Raw genomic sequence first — 21,781 nt, forward strand, 5'->3', positions numbered from 1 at the left:
GATGTTGTGAGGAGGGGAATCTTTCCTTGGGAACCTTCCCGGTGCACTTTTTCCATCTAGCTAGTTCAGTAGTGTTGGCATGCAGGAAGTTGCATAGGGTGGCCTCAGCAAGGTCTTGCTCTGGTCCTATCTGCTCCTATGGTCAGGGTAATTTGGGTTGGGTTGAGGGTCTGGAATTAATAGTGAGGAGAGAACAGAGGGCCAGGAGCTGGGCAGGGGCCAGGGAGATACTCTTTGAATTTAGGCATGCCCAAGGCTGTGCTGTTTGCAACAGTTCTCGTGACCAGCTGAGCATCAAGAGCTGGGAATGTGTGCCTGTCAAACGTGTTGTACATAGAGCACAGGCTACCCCAGCGAGGTATCATCTCTTCATGCCTGTGGTCCAGTCAAGGGAATGTCTTGCATCTGTGTCTTGCCATGTCTTGTTCATGTTGTGGTGTGCATAGATTCTCTCCCTGTGGTCAGCAAGGTCACAGTCACCCAGCTCGTGACTGACAGAGCAGAGCTCACACCTGGGATACCTGATCCCAGAGTCCCTCTTCTGAAGGCACCATGTCAGAGAGTGACAGGCAGAGCATGAAGCTGTGTCACTTGGAGCCTTTCTAGACTATGCTCCTGAAAATGAAGTCAGGCTGTGGAGATGATTACTTTGAAGAAGTGGGGCCCTGGCTGAGCTCTCGGAGGGTAACTCTTGATGGTAAGATCCAGGTGTCTTCCGGTTGCTGGCCTATGCAGCCACTACATGGGGCTGTACCCCAGCTTCTGTGGCAGATTGGCACTCTCTGCTGATTGGTCTTGCCTCCTTGGGGGGAGGCTGTTTGCCCCAGGCAGAGGGAATGCAAGCTGAGCAAATAGAAGGGCCTTTTAAGATCCACTCAGTAGAATTAAAGTCTGAAAAATGACTCACTGGGGCTTCCCTGCCCTTTGAAGAGTTTGTTTTGCTCAGAGCTTTGCAGTCTGCCCTGGGCCTTGCCTGGCCCACACGAACTGAGTGGGTGGGAAGCAGGGCCAGAGAAAGGAGGAAGCAGTCGTGGGAGGCATTTTGAACACCTCTTCCTGTGTTAAGAATCATGCCTCCCGGCCACCATGCCCACCTTAGCTAGGGTCTATCTGGATCACACCTCTTAGGAGGATCGACCCTAGCCATTCCCTAGAGAGCAGCTGAGGAACTCGGCTTCCTGAAACCCAAACCAAACCCCTACGGCAGCACTGAGGAACCAGCTTTTCTCATTCCATTGTCAGGATAGTCTTCATGATTCCTATCTGTCTCTGTTCTGTGGAGTTCAGTGGGCGACAAGGGAACAAAAAGAACAGTAAATCAAAGGCAAGCTCAGACTGTTCCCTGGGTTCTACTACCCATGATGGCTGGAATGGCAGGGCTTGGGCTGGTCTAGCTTCCCCGACCCCAGCACACACTGACAGGATCCTAATACTAGTTCCTGCCTCACGTGTCTGAACCATCAGAATCAACAGTGGGGAAGAGTTGACAGCTGATTGATGGGAAGCAGCTGGAGTGATGCTTCCTGTCCTGGCAGAGCTACCGCCTTCCCCAGACAAGTGTCTGAGAGCAGAACTGTGCTGGGCTGTCCCCTGCCCCCTGAGACCAAGGGCTCTGGACAGTGCAGTGGAGTGACTCTCTGCCCCAAACACAGGCATGGTAAGGAATTTAACTCTCATATAGATGTGGGTAGGAGTGCTGGCAGGACCTTGTTCTAGAACATGGTTTCCACTGTAGGCAACTCCTGGTTGTCACCGAGTAACATCACACCCCCAGGAACTATAGAGTGTGACCAAGAGTCAGCATCCAATGCACATCCCTCGTTCTCTCCTTACAATGACCTTAAACCAGCCCTCCCTGAGTTCAGAAATCTGGAGACCTCTGACACGATTGCGACCTTTTTTTTCCTAATTATTGCTTTTCTTTTTGTTATGCCTCTTTAACTATGCCTCTGCCTCCTGAGTGCTAGATTTAAAGGCATTGTGACCATCCCCAACCTTTTTTAATTTTAATTTTTTAAAGTGTGTGTGTGTGTGTGTGTGTGTGTGTGTGTGTGTGTGTGTAGTTAAGTGCTTGCACATGAGTGCAGGTGCCTACAGAGAGCAGAAGAGTCAGCTTCCCTTGAGCTGCAGTTATCGGTGGTCATGAGCCTACATGGGCAATGAGAACCAAAGCTGCGTCTTCTGCAAGAGCAGACCATGCTTTTAGCTGCTGAGCCGCCATCTCTTCAGCCCTGAGGACTGTCATCTCTTTAAGTGAAAGTGATTGCATCCAAAAAAAAAAAAAAAAGAAAGTTAACCCTTCACATGTCTTCACTACAATGCAAGAAAAGAAATAACTGAGGTTCTTCTTAGAAAATGTAGACAAGCGACACAGGCTGTTATCCGGCTGTCCGGGCTAGGCACTTTCTCCCTTTCCAAGCTCTTGAGACATCTCCTGATAACATATTCCTGCCCTCTATCTTGTCTTTACTTCACTGCTCCTTGGTGGTCTCTTCTGTTATTTTGTTGCCCAGAAGTGTCATCTTGTAGACAATGCTTCCAAGCCTGTTTTGAAGTGCAGAGACAGGTGTTCGACACTAACAGTGTCCAAATTCTATGCCATATTTTGCTTTGTTTTTCCAGACAGTGTTTCTCTGAGTACCCCTGGCTGTTCTGGATCTTGCTCTGTAGACCAAGATGGCCTCAAATTCAGAGATCTGCCTGCTTCTGCCTCCCAGGTGCTGGGATTAAAGGTGTGTGTCACCAATGCCAAGCTCTGTGCCACATTTTAAAAGACTAAATGATGCTTTTTTTTTCCAAATAGGAAATTAGTAGATGACTGTTCTCATTAGGAGCAGTCTGAGAATATGTATACATTTCAAAATCTTTGGACTTCTGGGTATTAACGCTTACAAAGCATTGTAAACTCCACTTTCATGCACACCGCAGAGTGGTTTTACCCATCTCCAGAGCCTGCTCCTTCCTCCATGGAGGTCTTTCCACAGTGCACAAGATGCTTGTGCAGGGTGTGTTCACACACACTGACATGCACACATGCATGTGCAAGCATGAAGTGCATACATAGGTACACATGCACTCACTTGCCTACATGTGTGCCCACATACTTACACTCTCAGATACACATGTACAAACATAGGCCTATACATACAGCTACATACAACCACATGCATGTAGACATGGCCAAACATATGTGTACACTGGTGCTCAAACCCAGTGTTTAGCAACATGTCCCCACAGTCAGCTGAAGGGGATGTTAATTGAATTCTTTCTTAATCACATCTGTGTATCGGGAAGTCTGCTCCTGGCAACTATTCCCAGGGAAGGAGCAGTCATTTCTTTCTCAGAGATAAAGGGAAATAGATGTTGATGAGGTGGCTGGACAGGTCAGTGGCCCCAGCCCATGTGACTTCTTATCTAATGAGAAAGACAGGAAACCCTCAGACGAGACCATTGACTAAAACACCCAATCCCAAATGCACATCTTAGTGTCTGTGGGCTTTGCATTTGGTGGTGCTTAACTATGTTACCATCTCAGTAACAGCATCTAATCCCAAGTCCAGCTGAAAGCCCTCAGGGTAGAAACAGAGAAGAACGGAAACCCCCATCTCTAGAGGACTCTCTCCATGTGAAGTCTCTGTGCACGTTTGTGGAGCCCCATTCTCTGTAGCTGGCAGCCGCCAGGTTTCTGCTGTGTTTACATTCAGTTGTGGGTATATGTGTTTTATGCATGATTTGCTGAATTGAAATTCCTGCGGCGTAGGCGTGAACCTCCCATTCAGTGAAGGTCACTACAGCTGACACATAGACACCAGTGGAGCCTCCAGTTCAGGTGTAATGCAAATTGATCTTTAGCGCAAGCTTGTTTTAAAGGTGGCCCCCACTGTCGCCAGCCCTTTCCACTTGTCACTGTGTACTTTGCAAGTCAGAGTGACTCTGTGGCACAGGGAGCCCGGAATTCAGCAGGAAGCCTTTCTTTCTTGTTCCACATACCAGCACCTGAGGGATGCCGAGACCACCAAGGCGAACTTGTGACTTGATGCTGGCCCGACAGTTTATTTAGTCGCCTGGCCTTGGTTTCTCATGTGTAGCACCAAACATTGGCACCTTTCCAGAAGGCTGCCGTTAGCTACTTAGTCCAGGGCAACCCAGTGGAGACACAGGCTTTTTAATTATTATTTTACCTGTGGCCTTCTCCACACAGCAACCTGGGCAGTTGACTTTTTCAGCGTTGACAAACTCACGCTGTCATGTGGTCACCTCCACAGTCATGTGGAAACCTCCACGGTTCACCTCCAGAACCTTTGTGTTCCACAGACGTGAAACTTTCCCTATACCAACTCCTGTCTTACCCTCATCCCAGCCCTGGCAATCACCTATGTTCTGCCTCCAAGAGCCCAGTTTCTCCAGAATCCTCTGGAAGCAGATCAGGTGGTGTGAGCAGCATGTCAGATTTCTCCCTTTTAGTGGTAGATAATATTCCGCCATAATAGTGGTGTCAATCTGAAGCCCAGCGGCCAATCAATGCAGCATCATAAACTTACTTAAAGCATTAAGATCTTTTAGCATGTGTGTGTAGCAGCATGAGTATGTGAGTGCAAGTGCAATGTGTATTGTGTGTATTATGTGATTATGTGTATTATGTATGTGTATTGTGTGTATTATATATATTATATATGGTGTGTACTATGTGTGTTGTATGTATTATGTGTATTGTGTGTATTATGTATATTGTATATATTATGTGTACTGTGTATTGTATGTATTGTATGTATTGTTTATTGTGTGTATTGTGTATATTATGTGTATATTATGTGTATTATGTGTATTGTGTGTACTGTGTGTATTGTGTTTATTATATGTATTGTGTGTATTTATGTGTAGTATGTGTGTGGAGGTCCAACACTTGGTCACTCCTCACTCTTTTAGGCAGAGTCTCTCTTTGAAGAGAGAGTTCACCAACAGGGCTAATTTAACTAGCCAGCTTGCTCCAGAGGTCTGACCCTAACTCTGTCCTCCAAGCAATTAAATTACACCTAGACCACCACATCCACCCAGCACTTAGGTGGGCTCTGAGGATCTGAACTCCAGTCCTCCTACTTGTGTGGCAAGTGCTTTATGAAGAGCCACACCCTCAGCTAGAGATTCTTTGGTATGAAGTTTATAACTGACATCACACCACAGCACCACACAAAACAAACATGTACGCTATCACAGTCTGTGGGCCGCAGGTTGGACCCCCCTGCTTCATCCCTTCTCCGGCTAATAAATGTGAACTGCCTGGCCCCCAACTGTGAAAAGAAAGGCTGCCAGACATAAATCTTGTTTTATTCATCCACCTGGACTTGCTGAAAGCAGCTGATCTGGAAACTTGTTCTCTGGGGAGACACATTGCTGCTCTCCCCCCCTTGTATCAAGCCTGTCCTCACCAACTGGTTTGTGGGTGCCTTGTGATGAACAAGGCCAGAGCCTTACGGTGTCTCTGAGCATCTGCCTGTTTAAGTACATCCTGGTGGCTGTCAGTCTTGGTATCTTTTCCCAGAGCCTAGTAATGGTGGCCTGGCGACCAGAAAGACACCTAGAGAACTGACCATAGCACAGTCATCACTGAGGTCTTGGAGAGAGACTTCATCTCCTTATTAGCTTAGGCAGAGCCCAGTTGCTGTCTGCTCCTTCCATGGTGGGTTCTATGGGCTCACATCTCTCCCTGTCTTCAGATTATCATAGGAGCAGAGACTCCCCTTCCGCCAGGATGTCTGCATTTATCTCATTGCTACAAAGAAAGGAAAGCCACATTTGTTAGAAACCAGGCCTGCGGATCAGCACAGTGACTTATGTCCTCTCCTTGGAACGAGGTTTCCTTTCTCATTCTTCCCAGCCCTGCTGGATCTCAGAGCTATCCCCTGCCCCCAGCAGCACTGAGCAGAATGGGGACTGCATCCATATCTTATGCCGCCTTAACAGAGTTCTCCACCTGGGTGGCTCAAGCGACAGACATTTATTTTTCTCCATTTTGCAGGCTAGAAGCCCAAGATCTAGGTGTCAGCAGGGTTGGCTCCCTCTGAGGCTGGATAAATAAAAATCTGTGTGCAGTCTTGAAGTGGCTGCTAAGCAGATATTGAGAGTGAGCGGAAGTCTCTCTCCTTGGTCATCTGCTTGTGTGCTTGTGTGACTTGTGTCAGTGTGTGTCCAGGCTTTGATGGCTTCTCATGGCACTGGGTCAAGCCTACTCCATCTGACCTCATTTTAACTCAGTCTCCTATTTAAAGACCATTTGCTCCAAATATAGTTCTCCCTGGAAGAGTGCTGACATTAGGACTGGCCCACAGCTATGGCAGTTCTGTCAGAGCCTGTGCACACAGAGCTGAGCCTCCTTGGAGGTCTGCCTTGTAGAAGGTCCCCTGAAACACATACTGCTTTTTATGTCTGGGTTCTTCTCACACATCAGCCTGTGCTCCTGAGTTCTGCAGCCTCTGCTGCCCTAGAGATGAACAGTAACTGCTTCCAAAAATAGGTCTCAAGTTATAGGTGTCTGTCTCTCCCTCACCCAGAGCCCCTAGTAAGCCTGAACCATGTGTCCCATAGATATGGCCACCAGTATGGGGACATACTGTTTACCAGTATGGGGACAGCATGCTTACTTCTGTTTGTCCCCGCCATTGACTCCAAATCACAGTGGTGTGAGTTTGGTGAGTGTGCATACCACAGGCCTCCAGTTGATCCCACTTTGAGGAGAACCACTCATCCTCCCAGCCCTCCCTCTACCCCAGGGCACTTGAGTACGGACAGTGGGATGGGGAGATGGCCTGGCTGACCCTGAATGCTTAGCACACACAGTGATGGATTTAGGAGCAGCCAGGAAGAGAGGAATCAGCAATGAATGAGCACCTTGGGCTCTGAGTTGGTAACTTCTGATAGCATAGGTCTGAGATGGTTTCTTCAACAGGATGGTAGTGTGGGTCTGTTCTACCAATGCACCTCATTCTGGGGAGGGTTGACATGACTATTGAGTGACAGTCGAGCTTTCTCAGTGCTGAGGGAAAGCTGGCATTGACCACTGAGTCCCGCCTGCTCTGTGTCCTATGTGCAAACCCTTGTCATCACAAAGGGTTCCGCCCTCAGATATTCAAGCCACAAGTCCTTACCCCAAGAACCAACTCCCAAATCCCACCTCCTGCTCCTTTGCCTAGGGACACGCTAGCAATGCAGCAGTCCTGGCCTCTCTTCACTTGAAAGAGCAGTTAGGAGAGGCGACTCAAGCCCATCTTTGCTTACAGTTGGTCCCCAGCATTCTTGCCCTTTATACAGAGCTGGCTCCTTCCTGCATTGCACAGGGTGAGCTTCTGCACATGCTTGTGTGTGTGTGTGTGTGTGTGTGTGTGTGTGTGTGTGTGCGCGCGCACGCGCGCGCGCGCATGCGTGTGCGTGCGCATGCATGCACACACTGGGTATCAGGCCACCAGACCCTAACTTTCTATGTAACTACCCTGTGACAACCTCTCCCTGTACCCCACCTCCAAAGCCTCAAGAGCAAGCACAGCTGAGCACAGATACCCCCCTACACCCCACCTCCTTCAGGCACAGGCTTCATTTCCTACTCCAGGGGTAGGAGTCACCCTATCTGCTCCTGTCTGCTCCTACAGTGGCTTGACTTCTAGGCAACCCCCAATGTTCTATAGGCTGCTTGCTTAACTGTAAATTAAAAGAGACTCGGACCTGGCTTCATATCCCCTCTGTGGATAATTTCTATCCTGTCCTGCAGCTACCCTGCTCTGTGACTACTTTCAGCTTGGCCTCAGGGCCCTGGGATTTCTGGGGTGATGAGGAAGGATCCCAGGGATGCTATAAAGATGGCTCTAGTGGCTCAATCCACCAAGGAACGATCCCCCCACAGAGATCACCCTCACCTTTGGAACTTCCTGCAACTCCACTCCTCTGCTTCTAGCTGCTTGGGGAAGAGAGGCCTCTGCTCTGGGGATGGAGGCCATAGTTCTGGGAACCCTAAGCAGACAGACAAACAAAGCAAGACACTGGCCAAGGAAAGGAGAAAAACAAAAACAGCTGCAGGGGAGGAAAGAGGCGGAGGGCAAAAAGAAAGAGGGAAAAAGAGGAAGAGGTGGAGGGAGCAGAGAAAGAGGAGGGAGGGAGGAGGGAAAAAAGGAGGAGGGAGAGAGGGAGAGAGGAGGTGCACATGCCCTGTCTGGGGCTGGAATCTTCCACTGGGCTGTTTCCTAAGGAGCCAGCATGGTTCTCCTTGTGGAAAAGGGGGTGCAGGCAGACAGAAGACCCCTCCTCTGAAGTCAGCAGTGCCCTTGCACTTTCCTGGTACACTCATGCAAGTCATATACGTACCACATAAAGTCTTCCCCAAAGTACCGCACTGGGGCATACGGTGTGATTATTACATAATAATACTGTCTCTAAACCAGAAAACACTAAAATCAGAATCTGTGTGTTGAGGGGGAGTGGTTAAAATTTCAATATTTTTTCTGATGGTAGGTTATTTTTCTAGAAACTTCTTTTGTGTTTTTGAGTCTGTGGGCTCGAGAACACCATAAATTCTGAACTGTGAGATTTGCGGTGTCAGCAGTCTGTGGAATGAACTGATCTTACAGGAAACAAAAATCTCTAATTCGCCCTGATTCTGCCTCTGCCCTCTGCCCTCCTCCAGCCCCTGCTCAGACCCCCCCATGCCCCAAAACTGTAATTGAAAGTAGAAAATTGTTGTCAAGGGTCTTGCACTGCTAAAGACTGCACAGCGATCTATTAAGTATATCTCATTAATTATGTACTATTTACAAGTAACCTCTCTGCTGTACTGTGCCAAGGCACTCAGCACTGCCACGTCGCAGGTCACATGTCATGCATGAACACTAGGGTTGTCCTCAAACTTAGCAGACTACAGGGAGGTAACAGATGACCCTAGTGTTGTGTCCAGACAGAAACTTGCTGCCACATCTCTGTAGGATGGACGGCATGCTACTGGGGGCAGATCTCTGTAAGATGCACAGCGTGCTCTGGGAGAATCTCTATAGGGTAGATGGTGTGTTCCAGGGGTGGGGGAATCACTATAGGATGGACAGTGTGCTGTGGGCAGGGGAGATCTCTGTAGAATAGACAGTGTGCTGCACGAGACTCAACAGGGTAGGAACCGTATGTGATGTGTAAGACAGCTGAACACTTGGGGTGGAGGAAAACTAAACAAAACACAAGCAACACATTCTGTTTGAATCAGGACCCTACAGTGTGCAGTTTGCTGCCTGGCTCTGCCTCTCCTCAGCTGCCCACCCAACAGGCCCTCCCTCCCCTGAGCTGGGACCCACAGAGTAGAAACTGGCCCTCACCCAAAATGCACAGTCCAGGGCCCTGTGTCTCTCCTCCCTCTCCAGGCCCCAGTGTCCCCCTCCCTCTCCGGGCCCTGTGTTTTCCCTCCCTCTCCAGACCCCGTGTCTTTCCTCCCTCTCCTCTCCGGGCGAAGCTTTCCCATTTCCATCCTGCCATCCCCACCCAACAAATCTTGATTTAAGAAATCAGACCTGACAGCTATATCTGGTCCTTAACATGCTCCAATTGCCAGGATCTGCAAAATCTGCTGTGGGCAGGCAGGATGGACTCCAGATGCATCTCCAGGGTGGTGGATTTAGCGAGGACATGCGTGTCAGGACTCAGCTGCCTACTGCATGGTTCATGGTCTCTGGCTACTGCCACCAGATAAAGCCACAGGCAGCCTCTGGGAAGGTCCCCAAATCTAAGCACATCCCTTGGTAAACAGACTTGAGGAAGTTATTGAGAGGGTAGCAAAAAGGGACAAAAAGTCAGGTTTGGGATAGAGTGAAGATGTCTACTCAGTACTGTGAGCCTTCCTAGTCATTAGCTGGTTTTCCAGGGTGTTTGCCCCCCTTGAGACAGAAGTAGGTGAGGCTGCAACAGGTATCTCAGGATGCATGGTGCTGTCCGGGGTCCTGAACCCTTGCTCTTCTGATACTTCTCTCAGAAGCCAGGTGTCTCCTGGAGCTGCCACAACCTATTCGGAGGCTTAACTGGATACAGATAGTGATGACTAGTTTAATCTGATAAACTGGCCCCAGACTTGCATTCTTCTGATGGTTTTGAGGGTGGGTAAACTGAGGAAAAGGCAATCATTTACTGGAAAGGACTAGAAAGCATGTTAGGTCAGCCTGTCTCCTCTGCCCACAGATGTAGAGCTTCAGTGCATGTGGTCTATATGTGCTTCTGATGGGAAAATGGCTGCATAAGACTGTATGAGACTGGCCCTTGCCTCCCAAGTTCCTGTGGGCCCCATGACAGCCAAAGAGTCTCTCGAGACCCATCTTTTCCCTCTGCAGCCACAGCTGTGCTGAGACTGAAACTAGGACGGCCTCGTAACCCCCCCCCCCCACCTCTGGTTCTTTAATGACCTGCAACATTCTGTCGCTATGAGGTAGCTTCCTTCATCTGTCACATCCCCAAAGCAATAGACTAGCTAAAATAAAAAGAGTGACTTGGTCTAAGCCCCAGAAAAGGAACTTGACCTTCTCATTGAACTTGACCCCCTATGTGAACTTGAAACCCCCCCCCATTCTGAGTCCTCAGTTGATCCCCTGCTCAGTTTAAATAACGAAGCTTGTCTGGCCAACTTTCCCAAAAGAAGTAACTTGAAGCGGCTTTGAAAAAAATGTGAAATATATAATAGAAGAACAGAGCATCAACAGCGTGACATTCTAAATGATGAGGTGCTTCCTGGACCCCAAACTCTAGCGTTCCTGCCACGGAAGATTATTTTAATGGAGACAGAGGATGCATGGGAAGCTGGGGCACAGACTCTAGGGAGAGCTGTATTCAATGCCAACTCCCTGAAGAAAGGCCACACTCCCAAATGAAGTCTGCTTGCGCCTTACTTTCCCTGACATGAAGGAAGCGGGTGATTTTCCCCCAAATGTAGTTTTGCATTGGTGGAACCAGAATACAGCGGGCAGAGGTCTCTGGTGGCAGAACTGAACAGAGGGGAGCAGGCAGAAAGATCTTGCTAAGCGGCTGGCATCCTGCTGTTCTCTCATTATAAGGAGGGAACAGCGAGCGTCCTCTGCAGCATTGGGCACTTCCAGGGGCAGTGTGGGGCGTGGAAGCATGGGCGTGGAGTGTACATGACGCATTACAAACCGTTACTTCTGCTTTCAGGTGGTGTGTGTGGAGTGCTTTCTGTACGCTGGGGCCATGCTGCAGATGGGCAGACCACTCTCCCCTCCCGCTCTCCTCGTCGTCACTGGGGCTCAGCAAGCCCTGTATTAATTACCCTTGCTATATATAGTCATTGAAAGACTCACAAGAGTTTACAGCAACCCTCACACATTGAACACCCATGAGAATCTGAGGGAGAGGAAGCCGGGGAGATGAAGACAGAGCCCCGTGGGCTGGCCCAGCGCTCAGCTGCAGAATCCCATTAGGGTACAGGCTGAGCACATCTGCAATCTAGGCATTGTGAAATTCAAGGTTCAACTCTGTGTCGGAATTGTCACATGGTGGCCCAGTTTCTTATATCGGGCCAGCAGGGTTCCCTTTCTTTCTCCTGAGCACAGAGGAGCCCATGAAGCCCCTGAGAAAGTGGCAGGGCCTGTGTTCTTTCTGTGATCTGTGAACACAATGACTCTCACGCCCTGCTTCCAGTCCCTAAGAGCAGCAGGGTCTTCAGAGAAGCCCTCGTCTGGTCCTTTGTCCCCAGGGAAGGGATGCTTCCCACTCTATGGATCCTGTAAATGATGGCACAAGAGACTAGAGTGTGTGGCACAGAAAGTCAACTAAAGGCACAGGGTCATGAGTAGGTCATCAGGCCCACTCAGCTCGCCTGGTGGACAGCATCTCCAACCAAAAGCACATGTGAGGTGTGTCAGTGAATTCCCACCCCGGAAGCTGAGCACGACAAATACCTGCTCCGTTTAATTATAAATCCACTTGGGCAGCTGCTTGGTGGCCTCAGAAACTTCCTTATCTCCCACACTTCACCCTGCTGATAAGTGTGAACCTCCTTCCTCCCTGGGGCACATGAGAGGGAGAGAACTGACTTCACAGGGGAGGCTTTAGCCTCCAGGTGTCACAGTCTGGCCCTCAGAGATGGCATTTATAGTCAGTTGTGAAATGTGCTATTTTTTTCTCCATGTACTTAGACATTGTGTATGTGCATCTGTGTGTGCACCTGTGTGTGCATATGTGCCAGTGTACAGGTATGTGCAGGTGTGTGTGTGTGTGTGTGTGTGTGTGTGTGTGTGTGTGTGTTCAGGCTTATGAAGACCAAAGCTCTATTTCATCTGGTGCTTTTCCTTTTTTGAGATAGGGTCTCTCTCACTAGACAACCAAGTAGGTTAGACTGGCTCTCCAGTTAGCTTCAGGGATCCTCTTGTCTAGTCTCTCCAGCACTAGGATTTGAAGTGTGTGCCACTTCACACAACTCTTTTATATTGATTGTGGGACCAAGCTGAAGTTGTAGCACCTCGCTGACTAAGCTATCTCCCCTGGACTCTTGTTTAGTCTTAATACAGGCTTCTTCATGGACCTTCACTTCCCAGCCTCTGACCCGCTCCTGAAATCCCAGAAGAGGTATAGGAAGAACTGAGGGAGGCTATGAGAGAATTTTTTCAGAAAGGCAGGAGAGCTGAGATGTCCTGCAGCTAGCCCTCCAGCTCCTCTGGCCAGCGAAAATCCCTAGATATACTACTATGTTATTGGTAGAAGAAGACCACCACCATGCAGGGCACCGTGGCCAGGGCCAAGGTCATGAGAGGAAGAATTAGTTTTGCAAATATGGAGACAGATTCCCACCCACCTGTCATCAGACCAGAGAGGCAACTGTCAGCATCACTGTGAAATGCATATGGCCCATGCCTTTTCTTCTTCCTTTGTTCTAAATTGCATTTTATCTCTCAGGCCTGACCTCAGAAGGTCTTTAGCAAGGCTCCTTTGTGTCTGCCTCCACTTCCATCTGCTAGCTGGTTGCCTGGGGAGTTCCTGCCTTGGCTACACAGAATGCATTCTGGATACAAGCAGGACTGACTGAACAGCCTCTCCTTCCCCACACTGTGAGGCTCAGGCCTGCACGGGGACCATGCTCCGCTTCTCTGAACATATGATAAACCATGAACCCCCACTTCTCAGATGAGGACAACCAAAGCTCCCTTGGGCTCATGTGAATTCTCCTTTCCAAGCCTGTTGTCAACCATGTGACACTCCCAGCTTCCTTCAAAAGGCTTCCCTAGTGGCCTTTCACTTCCCACATGATGCAGGCCACATTGGTTTGTGACCACTCTCTTAGCCACTTTTCCTTTTGTTGGCACCCTGAAGGGCACTTTGGCTTGGCTCCACCTTCTGTCGCAGCTCCTCTGGGAGCCCACCTGCTAGCTGGTGTGAATTGAGCTCAGTACCTGCCTCCCCACCACAGGCAGAGCTGGAACAGTCCACGGCTATTCCTTGCCTGGGGTCATTAGTTATTTTTAGCAATCAATGTTATTGATGCCGTGATCGCCAAGGAAGCCACCAGAGAGCTGTTCTTCCAACTCATTACATTGAGAGTTGAACTATCCCCCCTTTTATATAAATCTTGACACATAAAGATAAAATACACCACTTTCTGAGGGAAGTTCTGAACCAGAGGCCAAGAGCTGGAGGTGGCTTTGAGCCCTCAAAGCAGCATTAAGGATGACTCTGGAAGGGGTAGGGTGTGAACCAGGAGGCTGGTCTATGGCTGAAATCACACCTAGGAAGGGGTGACTCTGGGATGTCCCAACATGGACATGGAGAAGTTAGGGGGACTGAAAGAAACAGAAAATACACAGATGTTCCTTGAAGACCTCACCTCAGTTCTCATGGGCAGAGCCAGCTCTTGACAGAGGCCGAGAGCTGACAAGGTCCCAGTGCCTGCTGCTCATAAAAGTGGCCCTGGCTATCCACACAGCTCCAGGGAGGGAACAAGGTCTGGTTTGGGAGACACTACCTGTGCCTAGTCTTAGCCTCAGGTCCGCACCGTTTAGAGAACTAAGCCAGGGGTGGTCAGGGCACTAAGGACAGCCCTGGTGGGATGTGAACACAACCAACTTGTGAGACTCCCGAGCAGGCAGAGGCTGGCTGGACAGGACCTGATGGAGGCCAGGTGCCCTTTGTGCCTGTAGAAGAAAGGACGTGAAGAAAGCAGGTGGCTGTTGGTTCCAGATTCTGTGATAATTTTTCAGAGACAGAAGTTCTAGGAAGATGAGTGTGTCTGGGTTTCTTCAACCCCCTCTCATGTGTGCCCTCCCCCACCCTAGGTGTGGCATCCCACAGCAGTCCCCAGCACCTGTGATGCTCACCCCTCCTCACTTTTGGCTCCCCATAGTCCTTCTGCAGGAAAAAGCATCAGTTACTGGACAAAAACCTGACAGAAGCTACTTAGAGGAGGAAGGTTTACTGTGGCTTACCATTTCAGAGAAACTTTAACCCATTATGGTGAGAAAGGCGTGACAGCCTTCACAACAGCCATGTGAGGCCATTGCTTCATGTCATTCCTGTCAGAAAGCAGAGAGCACAGACCAGAAACAGAAACTATAAAACCTCCAAGGGCATACTCTAGTGGCTCTACTTCTGCCAGCTGCTCCCCAAGTCCCAGAACAGCTCTACTAGCTGGAAAGCAATCATTAAAACCTTCGAACCCCTGAAGGGAATTTCTGCCCTAGTGAGACAGTATTGAGCCTCAGGAAAAGGAATCAGGAGCTTCAGGAAGGAGGGAACAACCTCCTTCATGCTAGAGGCTGGAACTGAAGCCGTCCAACATGTCTCTGAGCTGGGGACTCAGGACAGCACTGTGCCCAGAATGGGGGATTAGAGGCAGCTACTGGGGCCTGGCAAAGAATGGGGAAAGGTTATGGTGCCACCATGCCAGCAAAGAGCTGAATCTAGAGATGGGAGAGTGTCTAAGACAGCTGGAGTATAGGAAGAGCTTTCTTTAAACACAGGCAGACAGACAGACAGACAGACAGACAGACAGACAGACAGACATGCTTGCTGCCTCTTCCAGGACATAATTACCCATCAACTCTCCTGGTGGCCCTGGCACCTGGTGAACAGGGAACACCTGTGTCAAAGTAGACACAAGCCATGCTCCATGAACATTTGCAAAAATGGGACAGGCTGTGAACAAGGAGGGTAATTTGCCAGATGTTGGGCAGGACAGGAGAGAAAGGGCTTCAAAGCTAAATTAAAAGCTCATGAAGGTCTGCTGTGATAGTGATATTAGGAAAGACACCAGGCACCTGGGACAAGGTCACCAGGGCAAATCAAGTGGGGCCTGGTGGCTGCCTGGTTCTATTTGGAGTGGGGGAGAGTGAAGCCCTATGGGCCCATCAGCACCCAACCCTAATCTGACTAAATACTCAAGCTAAATTCTGGTCACAGACCACACCCAGTGCAAATGACTCACAGTTTTTGCAATGTGGCGATTCTGAGGAAGAAAAGAAAGTCATAGGATGCATCCCAAAAGTCAGTTATTCTGATCAACAGTGAGTAGTGAGCATGTGCCGAGGTCTACCAGAAGGCCCTGAGTAGTGAGCATGAGCCGAGGTCTGCCAGAAAGTCCAAGATAGGGAGTCTGTCCTTCCATAGTCATTGGGATATGTCCCCACTCCCCAACCCATCTCTCATTGCTAATCTTGCTGATAGAGAGGAATCCTGGGAGACTTCACCAACATGCTTGCCCTATGTTCTGGATTCTGAACATCCACATTGTGAGATCAGTCAGCATTTTTTGAGCCAAGATACTGAAATGCAAGGATCTCCAACACCTTACTGTTATTCCCTCCTCCTTTTCTCCCCTCCTCTTCGTCTTTCCTCCTCCCTCTTTTGCAAACCTAGAGGGAAGAGGTTATGCGGAGGCCCAACCCTTTTCCCTCTCCACAGGATTTGTCTGATGGACAAATTTTGGGAGAAGAAACCTACTGAAACGCAAGTGTTCCTCTGTCTCCAGTAGGCAGGGCTTCCAGGCCATGAGGCACCTATGGAGAACATGCCTGGTCCTCCCAGGTGCCATTGGCCTGCCAAACAGGAGACTTCATCCATGTGACTCTCTCTGCCTGCCCCAGTCATCCCAGCACCACCATGGTGGCCCCAAGGCTCCTAGGATCAAGAAAGGTGCCACCTGGTGGCAGTTCCTAGCATTGCACACTCCTCGAAGAACTCAGAAGAGGGTGGGGTCAGATGTGTACCTGTAGAATGGATAGCATAGTCCAGCTGGCTCTCTGCTGGTGACTGAAGAGGACTTAGGTGTCTGGTGCTTATGTCATGCTGGTTAGTCTGCTTGTCCTCAGTCAACCATCAGCCTTGCTGGATCTTCCTCTCCAATGCTGTAGACTACCTAGCTTGATCTCTCCAGCCCTACCCTTTCATTGTCTCTGACCAAGGGAGAAAGAACTAGAAACCAGGAATCTTCCCAGAGGAAGGCTAACGCCAAGCATGTGGGCTACGGCCCTCTCAGGAAGCCATTTGTGGACTCTGGCACATTAGCAGCAACCATCACAGGGTGTGAAGACACACCCTTCCTGAAAACAGTAAGCACAGGTCCCCCTCAAACACGGGCAGAAGCGTAGTTTCTCTCCTGTTCAGACAGCACTGTGGATGACTGTTGAGGGTCTGGTCTTAAAAGGACACAGGGGATCTAAGCTCTGATGGTGAGAAGCAAGAGGTTACTACTACCAGTCTGGGTAACTACTATAGCCCTGGATCCAGTCCAATCCACAAAGCCACTAATGATATCTTAAGGCTCAGAGAGGTAAGATGAGGCTGTTTCCCTAAGGTGCTCAGCTCCAGGGGAACTACCTCCCGATAGCAGCTGTCTCGCCCATTGGTTTTCTGTGTAGGACAGACACGCCCTGTGTCTACCCTACAGAGCTAGGGATGACAGGGAAGGGAATGTCTGAGGATCCATAGGTTATAAGGTTGCCCAAGAGCAGCCGTGTCTTCCTCTGACTCAGCACCTAGCTCTGCAGGGTAAACACGGAGCGTGTCTGTCCTACACAGAACAGAACCCAGTACTCACAAATGCAAACAGAAGTCACTACATAAGAATGCACGGTTCTCCAAGCAGACATAGGAGCGACTGACTGGTTGGGCATATTGCTAGATCTTCACAAAACCACACAGACTCCCAGAGAGGTGCCTTTAGAACCCAGCCTCCCCAGTGCATTTGAGTATTGTTTACACAGTATTACCTAGTTGGTGGAGAGGCTTTAGGGCAGAAAAAGATGTATGGCAGTGTGTGGAGACGCTGCTAACTGAGGACGGTGAGAAATGAAGACAAAGTCTGGGATTGTCACAGAAATTAGTGGCAATATACGATGGCAGCCAGTGCCACTGTCACCATCCATATAGAACTGTGCATCAGCACGTCAGCTTTACTGCTGACCAAGGTCTGGAGCCAGGACAGGGCTGTGGAGATTCTGGGGGCCTGCTCATGATGTTCGAGCCATTCACTTGGCTGGGACAGAAGAGATGCATGCCAAGGCTGGCTGTGTCTCTGTTCAAGAGCTAGGTGCTGAGTCAGAGGAAGACATGGCTGCTCTTGGCCAACCTTATAACCTATGGATCCTCAGACATTCCCTTCCCTGTCCTCCCTAGCTCTGCAGGGTAGCAGTGCCCAAGCAGGTCTACAGATGAGTAGTCTAGGCTTGTCCAATAGCATACGTTTATTGGACAAACCCCATGTGGGGGTTTGAAACTACATCTGGCTTTACAAAGCTCCAGAATGTCCTGTGACTTCCTTGCCTTCCAGTGACAAAGCAGAAAGAAGATCAAGGGTCCCAAAACAGGCCATCTCTCCAGCCCAAAGTCCAAGAGGATAGCCATCATGGAAGTGGCAAGTCCCCACCTCCACACCTACTTCTGGCCATTTGCTGGGGACCACTGGGAGGCTCGGCTCCTCTGAGGGGCTCTTGTCCCATCACGGGATGTACTATACCCATCTTTAGTGGCTTTCTTTTTGATGCTTTTATATCCCAAATAAAGACACAGTGTTCAGCACAGCATAATTTTTAAGAAAGTTACAAAATACTACAAACCCAGGGGTTTTCCCCCACTCTTCCAAAATAGTTCCTAAACCCCGAACAGCACGCAGACACTACAAACGAGTCTCCATGGCAACCCCGTGTTTGATAGATTGTCCATTTCTGACCAGTGCTGTGAAAATGTGGCCCCAGTGAGAATCAGTTGGATGCCTACAGCCATGACTGCTTCTAGCCACACTGCTCCATCAGCAGGGACATGGGCCACTGTTGGGAGGGACTCTCAGGACAGCAGATTTAGAACCATAGTCCTGGGCTGCCTGCCACCTCCACAATGCCCTGGACTCTGAAAGTTTGTCATCGGTAATGCTACCAACTTTACTTGTTCTCTAGACATCAAAACCCATATTCCAAAAGTGAGGTAGATTTATCTCAACATGGAGAACTTATATATATTCTATCTGTTCTGGAAGCAAAGCAGGGAGCTGTGAAGGAGACAAGCTTCCGACTGAGGCTGTGCCTGTCACGTGGAACAAAAGGCCGACGATTTTAGCAGGTTTTCTCCAGACTGCGGCTTGTTTTACTTCTGAAAGTGTAAGCTCATCAGGCCTGCTTGGAAAACAAAACCACTTTGGCTCTTGGCCTATGGAGCTGGTTGTTTCATTCCTTTCCACTGGTGTTGGTCTCCATGTAAATTCAAGTGCAGAAAAATCCCCTGGCAGGTGGCTCCAACATGAACCACTTTAGAGGTGGATGCTCACACCCAGCAGAACTGAGAGGCTGGGTGAGTCCCTGCAGGCCGGCCATGCGAGCATGCCCACTGGCTGCTGCTACAGTATTTTAAACCAATACTGGACACTCACGCTAGACTTGGAAGAGGCACTGTGCCAGGTTGGACCCAGTTCTCTCGGGATACTCAGGGAATGATAGCAGGTTGCTCTGTATTCTTGGGTTCTATGGGATCCAATCTGAATCAGAACAGAGAGGCCTTACCTGCTCAGACCTGTCTCCAAGACCCTCAAACATCCTTTAAGTCAGCAACCCACTTTGCGCCCACTCTGTCCCACAACAGCCTTCCATGGCTGCCTCATGGTACCTTCCCGCCGCCTTGGTGAAGATAGTCACTTCCTCACTGGGCTTTCAGCTAAATCAGTGAAGCTCACCAAGCCAGGCTGGGTACTAGCTGCAGGTCCAAACCACTCTCTTCATCATTTTTCATTCTGAATGAAATTAAGTTTCCCGGGAACAGACAAGAACACTTTCCTAAAAAGAAAACGCATCAGCGAATCCCTGAAGGGGAAACATTCTGACACAGACGTTTCCTTGAGCTTCATTCAGGCGACACAGAGAGGCGCCCTCTTCCCTGGCTTCCCCTGTCCTCATGGTAGATTCTCTATATGCCTTCTGCTTGAATGTGCAGAAAGGAGCCTACATATGTCATCCCTCTGCCTGGATTCCAAGCTCTTCTCTGCTAACCCTTCCAGAGCTTCTGGGGTCGGTAATAGCCTGCGAGGCATTTGGTCAGCATTATCAGTCACATCTCCTGCAACCACTGAGCTACTGTAACTCTCCTGCGTCCCCTCCCCTCTGCATTCTCTCTCCAGATATATTTGTCTCAGCAAAGTCTGTGGGTCAGCTCAATGATGATCAAATTAATGGGCCGAGCCTGTGTTGACACGTCTGTTTGCAGCCTGGCAGCGTGTTTATCTCCCTGGTGACGGCCCCCTTCATTAGGGTCTCTGAGCACCCAAAGCCATACTGCCTGGCGCACAGAAAGCCTGCCCAAGTGCATAGATTTACTTAAAAGCACAATCAGCCTCCAGGCCGTGTATTGATTTTAACACCTTTTGATGCATGAAAAGCCCTTGAGGAAGGCAGTTGAGTGTCCACACAGTTGGGGACAAATTCCAGCCGGATCTACCAATTTCACCACTGAATGGGTTCTTAAGCTGAGCTAGGCACCCTAGCCATTCCAGAAGAGCGCTGACAAAGTATCCAGAGGCCCGTGAGACCAGCCCAAGACAACCACTCACCAGCTCCCACTGACGTTTCCCAGGACCAGTACCTGGTGACTGCTGGGTACTGGGACTCCAGTACCTGGTGACTCCTGAGGTACTGGGACTCCAGTACCTGGTGACTCTTAGGGTACTGGGACTCCAGGTTCTACCTCCTTTCTGCAAGGTTTTTTGGACAAAGAGACTTGGGCTTGAAAGTTCCTGCAGCTTCAGTGATGGTCTGCCCGAGGGTTGGACTCACATCTGCCTGTCTCCAAAGCTCTGAGGAAGTATGGTGCGGGCACCTGCCCACAGAGGTAACCTGTGAGGCACGAAGACTGGAGGACTTCCTCTCCCTCGCAGTCCTTTCCCTCGATCCTGTGCACACTCACTGAGAGGCAGTTGTCCTCTCCAGAACTATGGGAGGTTCTGTCCAGAGTGCACTGAGTAAAATATTAGAGAGAACAAAACGGTGTCCCAGTCTACATGGGAGACTTGTCCCCAAGGCAGCCCACCCAGTTTCCTGCGTAGTCCCTGACATGGGACCAGGTGCCAGTGGACTCTATTTTTTCTTGCTTGCTCCTCTGAGAGAAAATGGATACATGCCTCGCCATCTGGTCCCAGCCTACATCATGTTCCTGAAAACTTTAACACAGCTCTGACTAAAATGTAGCAGCTCTCCAGGTGAATGTATATCCACCTGAGCCCAGTTGTCCCCCCCCCCCCCCCCCCCGCTGAGGTAACTCCAATGACAGGCTCATTCCACAGGCTTTCTGCTGCCCAGGGCAGGCATAGTGTGTCTCCCTGCAATGGACACAGAGTTGCCTTGTGAGGTATCTAAAGCAAGACAGATGTCTACTGAGAGTAAGGTATCATGTTGTTCATACAAGTGTCATGATCATGCAGTCTCTGTGACCTTCCGGGTATCATCTCCCAGTCTTTTCACACAGATACCCCAATAGAACTGTCGTGTTTTCGTTTGTATGAAGCAATGACTTCCTTAGAGCATGTGCACAATTGTAGACATTGCTTCCATCTTTCCATATGAACCTGGTAATGGTGCTCTTTCCGCTGGACTGTCCACTGCCACCCTACACACACATGCACACACACATGTTCACATACACTCTCATACATGCACACACTTGCACATGGGCACAAACACAGTCATAAACATGCACACACATGCACGTGGGCACACACACATACACACTCTCACATACATACACTCACATGTTCACACATGCACACACATACTCTTACACACACTCACATGTTCATACACTCCCACACACGCATGTGGACACACACACACACAGCCAGCATTCTGCATCACTGATGTCTGTGGTGCAGAAACTCTCTGAAGCTAACCCTGAATGATACCAGCCTGTTTTGCTAACTTCTCAATGGTGACTGCCCTGCACTCTTTCCTGGCAGAGTGTCCTCTGCTGGAGTAGGCTGGCAGGGCCAGGGTCATCCCTGTATCCCTAGGCTGACAGAGAATAAACTCTTCATGGTGTCTGTGCCTTGCTGGCTGCAGAGAGTGGGCCAGACAATGGCTGTGGTGAATCTGCATTTGCTAATCATGGACTAGCTGGACAGAGCAGGGTAGTGAGGGGAAACCTGGCTGGAACTGGTGCAAATGAATCATTAGGACTGAAGAGTAGATGACCTCCTACACTTGGTCACTTGTCACCCACTGACTACAGTAACAAAGAGGTTCCTGCCACCCACAGGAACCACGGCATCAACTTAGATGTCCTAGGACACAGTGAGTGT

The 21,781-nt window shown here is 49.6% G+C and overlaps 1 protein-coding gene across 4 annotated transcripts in view; it reads left to right on the forward strand.

Annotated features, from left to right (window-relative positions):
• Rbfox3 (RNA binding fox-1 homolog 3) overlaps positions 1-21,781 on the forward strand; it is a 427,841-nt gene that overhangs the window by 242,662 nt on the left and 163,398 nt on the right. The window lies entirely within an intron of this gene.

Source organism: Arvicanthis niloticus, chromosome 6 (genome assembly GCF_011762505.2).
Source record: "Arvicanthis niloticus isolate mArvNil1 chromosome 6, mArvNil1.pat.X, whole genome shotgun sequence".
NCBI classification, from domain to species: domain Eukaryota; kingdom Metazoa; phylum Chordata; class Mammalia; order Rodentia; family Muridae; genus Arvicanthis; species Arvicanthis niloticus.